The 5,889-nt window shown below is 47.8% G+C and overlaps 1 pseudogene; it reads left to right on the top strand.

Moving 5' to 3' along the window:
- Positions 1–5,889, top strand: part of LOC102012960 — a 14,475-nt pseudogene that overhangs the window by 2,176 nt on the left and 6,410 nt on the right.

Genomic DNA, 5,889 nt, shown 5'->3' with positions numbered 1-5,889 from the left:
TTGGTTTTTGGTTTTTCTCCAGTACCGGGAACCGAACTCACGACCTTGCGCCTGCCAGGCAGGCGCTTTTGCCGCTGAGCTAAATCCCCAGCCCCTTTTTTTTTCTCTTTAAAATGAAAGAAAAGAAAGAAAGAAAGAAAGAAAAAGAAATAAATTCTCAGCCCGGAACATAACGGGTATACAGTAAATACTTGTTGAATTTAATTAAAATCATGTGAGTGTTATGGTTTACATCTAGATGTGCCTCTCAAGCCTCATGTGCTGAGGCAGGGCTTTTGAAAAGTGACTGAATCACAGGCCACTAGAGCTAAGAGTGGTTGGGCCGGGGGGGTGGGGGGACCTGGGCAGAAGAGGTGGGTTACTGGGGTGTGACCCAGAAGGGCATCTCTCTCTTCTCTTACTTCCTGCTCTCCATGACCTGAGCAGCTTCCCTCCACCAGGCCCTTCCACCATGCCTTCCAATGCAGCTGGACAACTTCAGTGGTGACGCACACCTGCAGCCCTAGCACTTGGGAGGCTGAGGCTGGAGGATCACTGTGAGTTTGAGGCCAGCCTGGACTACATAGTAAGACCCTGTTTTTAAAAACCAAAAAATTAAAATAAAAAATAAAATATACCTGAGCCAAAATAAACCTCTGATCTTTTATGTTGGGGGTGGTGGTTATAGTGTCCAGGCCACAAGAAAGTGATTAAGACGGTGTCATTGCAAATGCTGTCCTTAGGCATTCTGTACTTATGGAGCTGAAAAATGAATTTGAGCGGGTTGGGGGAGGAAGGGAGAGAAAGAAAAGAGGAAAAAAGGGAGAAGGACACATCCAAATGTTTTCTGGTTGCTTTAGAAATAAGGAAAGAAAAAAGAAAGAAAGAAAGAAAGAAGGAAGGGCAGTGCCCTTCTGTGGAGAGCCATCCGCAGACAGCCCTGACACTGTCCTTCTGAAGGGCAGGTTCAAGCTGGACCCGGAGCTGTGTCCCTGAGCAGGAGTGGGCCGGCCAGGAGTGCAGCTGCAGCTTCCTATGTCTCAGTAGGAGGAGCCCTGGTGCCCCTGCAGGACATCCTCCGGTCGCTGGGGCCCAGTGCTGGCCTGAGTGGGACCCCCGAGGGCAGGTTTATCTGTGCTTGCAGCCCCAGGACCCTGGGGTGCACCCGACAGCCAACCGTCCCAGAGCCCTGTGTGCTTTGCCGTTGAGCATCACCTCCTGCCTCATCTACGAGCATGGGGTTCAGATTGTGTCTCCTGGAGGTCACCATCTCATGCTGCCCCGCTGTCATGGGCGCCTCCCTAAGCCACTGTCACTTGCTCCCGCTGTCATGGGCCATTCCCTGAGCCATTCCCTGGGGAACTCAAGGCTGTGAGGCTGTTGCTGCCACCACTGGTGCCCTCTGCATGGGACTCTGGGACCAGCAGGCCAGGGGCCTCCAGGTCCAGAAGTTCCCCCAGCTGCCTCGCCAGGCCCTCTGCAGCCCACCTCTGCCCGGGGCTTCCTGAGACCCAGAGGGAGCCTCCCTTGCACAGCCTGCCGAGTGTTGAGGAGATCAGCCCTGAGCACCCCAGCCAGCCTGTGGTCAGCTGGGGATCCTGCAAGGCTGTGGAGACCCAGAGGAAGGTCTGCAGGTGGGGCCAGGTCAGCAAAGGAAGCCTTAAGCACTGCTGTCCTAGGAGGTCCCAGTGCTCAAGAGAAGGAGGCAGAGCCCCACGCCAGCCCTCTGCGTTCAATTGGTGGAGTGTAGAAATGGAGTAGCCAACATCTTCATGCCCAGGATGTGTGCAGGGGGCGACAGACACATACCTGCCCTTTAGCCCAGCAGGGGCCTCAATGTCTGCTGCCTGACCTCTGCCAGCCCAGGACAGGGTCTCTGCAGAGCGCCTGCTGCCCAGCTGGGAGCAGCACCCTGCTGCCATCCTCCTGGGGCCTCAGGCCCTTCTGCCCTTCCCAGGAGCTGCCCCAGGCCTGCCATCCCCCCATCTCCGCACCTCAGCTCCGCACGGTGAGAAGCCCGCCCTGAAGAGACTCGGCTCACTGCCACTTCCTGCACTACCCCTGCCAGCCCATCCCGGTCTGCTCCCAGGCCAGACTCAGCTAGAAGGCTGGCTTATCCCCTGTGGGCCCAGGAGCAATAGCTACTTCAATATTCTTCATTTATGGAGTAAGGATATTCATTATCATGGTAATAAAAAGAAGTTTGAATTTTAAAAAAATGAATTCTTGATTTCTTCAAATTAGGAAAGCCTATGGAAAAAGGTACATATAAACTCTGTGAGGGCAGGGACCTTGTCCTAGATCCCATACCAGCACCTGACACGTAGCAGATATTCCCTAAATATTTGTTAAATGTTGAAGCCAGGCATGGTGGTGTACACCTGTTATCTCAACACTTGGAAGGATGAGGCAGGAGGATTCAGAGTTCGAGGCCAGTGTGGGCTATATAGTGAGTTCAAGGTCAGTCTAAATTACTGCATAGTGAGGCCCTTTCTCAAGAAACAAAACGAAGCAAAAGAGTTGAATATGTGTTCTTACTTTTTGCTTTGCTGAGACAAAATTCCCAAAACACAAAGTTAAAGGAGGAAAGGTTTACTGTAGCTCACATTTTGTAGAGGTTTCAGTCCATGGTCAGCTGTCTCTAAGGCAGGGTGGCACATGGCAGAGGAACATTATAGGGAAGAAACACCTCATGGTATGGCAGGGCAGGCAGAAGGCAGCAAGGAGTAAAGCTACCTTCCCTCTTTCCCTTTATATTCCATCCAGGCTGCAAGCCTATTGATTGGTGCCACCCACCCTCAGGGTGGGGCTTCCATTATCCACCCCCTTAAACCTAGCATCACACCCTGAATCCACATCCACACACCCTTACCCAAGCCACCATCTTCACCTATGATGACATGAGGCTTTGGGGGATATCTAGGTACAAACCGTAACATGTTCTAACCTAAACTCTGGCTAGGACAGTCCTGTGGGTCATCAGGTATTGAAGAAGTCAGTTTAGTTAGGGAGCTTTATGGAGAATAAAAAGGGTATGGTGGGGGCAGAAAACATTTGAAATATGAGTTAAATTCATTTGACACATGAGAAAAGTTGGCCAATAAATATGAGTAAAGAACCGGGGATATTGGTCAGCGGTACAGTGTCTGCTTGGCAAGCATGTGGTCAAGAGTTTGATTCTGGGTACCAAAAAAAAAAACCACCAAACAGTGAGTAAAGAGCCAGGCATAAAAAAAAAGAAAAAAAGAAAAAAAAAGAACCAGGCATGGCGACACATGCCTGTAGGCCCAGCACTTGGGAGGCTGAGGCAAGAGGACTGCCATGAGTTTAAAACTAGCCTGGGCTACATAAGCAAGTTCAAGGCCAGCCTGACCTGCATGGTGGGGCCTTGCCTCAAAAAAACAAAAACCAAAACCAACCAAACAAAATTCTACCGCTGGGGAGGCTGAGGTAAGAGGATTGCCTTGAGCTCAAGGGCAGCCTGGACTACATAGAGCTCAGGGCCAGCCAGAACTAAAAAAAAAAAAAAAGCCTGGAAAAAATATTTGAGTGAATGATGATTCCGTTTGATTTTCCAATCTCACACATACCTTACTTGACCCCTAGTTTGGCATGCAGGTCCACTCTGGCTACTTAGGAGACCTGAGCAAGCCTAAAATGTCACTCGTTGGATACACATTGGTCCCACCCATGGCCACACCCAGATACTAAAGACACCTGACCCCTTATCCCCTCATGACCCACTTCATGATGGTTACTTCTGTTTTGTTCCTTTGTGTCTGTGAAAGTATACAAATAATACATGACTACACTCTCATTGTAAAAGATTGAAACAAGACAAGCAGGCTGGGTGTACTGGTGTGTACCTATAGTGTCAGCTTCCCAGGAGGCTGAGGCGGGAAGAGTTTGAGTTCCAGGGTAGCCTGGACTATGTACTGAGTTCAAAGTCCCCCTGGCTGGGCATGGTGACGCACACCTGTAATCCCAGCACTCGGGAGGCTGAGGCAGGAGGATTGTTGCGAGTTCAAGACCAGCCTGGGCTACAAAGTGAGGTCTAGGCCAGCCTGAACTGCACAGCAAGACCCTGTCTCAAAAAGACAACAACAACAACAACAACAACAAAAACAAAACAAAAAACCAAAGTCTCCCTGAACTACATAGCAAGATATTGTCTCAAAAAAAGAAAAAAAGTGTATGGTGCCACCTGGGAGTCCCAGCACACTGGAAGGCTGAGACTGGGGATGTAGCTTTGGGTAAAGGCCCTGGATTAGATCTCTGGTACCACAAAATGAAAACCAAAAAAGTGGAAGTAATCCAAATGTCCACCAATAAAGGAGTGAATAAACAAAATATAGAATATATCTACAATGGAATATTATTTAGCCTTCAAAAGGAAGGAAATTCTGACACATGCCAACATGGGTGAAACTCGAGGAGATTTTGTATGTATAATAAGCCAGACACAAAAAGACAAATTGGACCAGGCATGGTGGCACATATCTGTAACTCTGGCACTTGGGAAGCTGAGGCAGGAGGATTGTTGGGAGTTCGAGGCCAGCCTGGGTTACAAAGTGAGTTCAAAACCAGTCTGAACTGCATAGTGAGACCCTGTCTCAAAAAAAAAAAAAAAAAAAAAAGACAGTGTGCTTCCCTTAGTTGGGATATCTAAAGTAGTCAAATTCCAAGAAAGTAAATGGTGGTTGCCAGGGGGTGAGGGAGTGATAAAGGGGGATTTTTTAATGAACATAGAGTTATGAAAAGTTTCTTGAAGCCGAGTGTGGTAGCACATGCCTGTAATCCTAGCACTTGGGAGGCTGAGGCAGAAGGACCATTGCAAGTTCGAGACTAGCCTGGGCTACAAAGTCAGTTCAAGACCAGTCTGAACTGCATAGTGAGACCCTGTCTCAAAAAGATCCCCCTCCAAAAAAAGAAAAATTTCCTGAGATTGTGCAACAGTATAAACTTAACAATATGGAAATGAGTGTGTGTAAACCCATTACTCAACATACAGAGCAGAATGTGAATGTTCTGCCAGGTGTAGGGGTGTACACCTATAATCCTAGCACTCAGGAGGCTGAGGCAGGAGGACCGCCTTGAGTTTGAGGCCACTCTCAAAAAAAAAAAAAAGTGAATGTTCCCTTTGATCTCCAGCTCTCTCCCTTCTCTATCTTAATCACTATTGTTAAGCTTTCCTTTCTAGTGATTTTTCTCTGCACTTTAACTTTACATCCATTTGCTTATATAAATGGGACCACACTGAACTTGTGATTTTCCTGCCTCAGCCTCATATATAGCTGGGATTATAGGCACGTGCTTCACACAGAGCATTTTTAAATAAAAAGAAAGCCAGTCATGGTTGCACACGCCTATAATCCCAGCACTTGGTAGCCTGAAGCAGAAGGATCACTATGAATCTGAGGCCAGCCTGGGCTACCTAGTGAGCTCAAGGCTAGCCTGAACTACATAGAGACACCCTGTCTCAAAAAACCAATATAGATAGTACTGTCATGGTTGAAATAGTAACACGTTATATTCTTTTTTTTTTTTTGTCTTTTTGTCTTTTTAAGACATGGTCTTGCTATGCAGTTCAGGCTGGTCTTGAGCTCACTTTGTAGCCCAGGCTGGTCTCAAAACTTGCAGAGATCCTCCTGCCTCAGCCTCCCAAGTGCTGGGATTACAGGTGTGCACCACCACGCCCAGCAGACACACCATATTCTTGCCAAGACAGTATTTAATGACAAATGACAGTATTTAATGACAAATATGCTGAGTAAGAAAGCTAAAAATCAGGGCCAGAGATATAGCTCAGAGGCACAAGCACCTGCCTGGCAAGCCCAAGGTCCTGAGTTTGATTCCTGGTACCAAAAAAAAAAAAACAAAATGTGTTTTATTTTTAATTGTAAAAGACCA

This window comes from Chinchilla lanigera, unplaced genomic scaffold, assembly GCF_000276665.1.
Source record: "Chinchilla lanigera isolate Chin_1 unplaced genomic scaffold, ChiLan1.0 scaffold00015, whole genome shotgun sequence".
Lineage (NCBI taxonomy): Eukaryota > Metazoa > Chordata > Mammalia > Rodentia > Chinchillidae > Chinchilla > Chinchilla lanigera.
The sequence above is the reverse complement of the archived record's forward strand: the minus strand, read 5'-3'. Positions and strand labels throughout refer to the sequence as shown.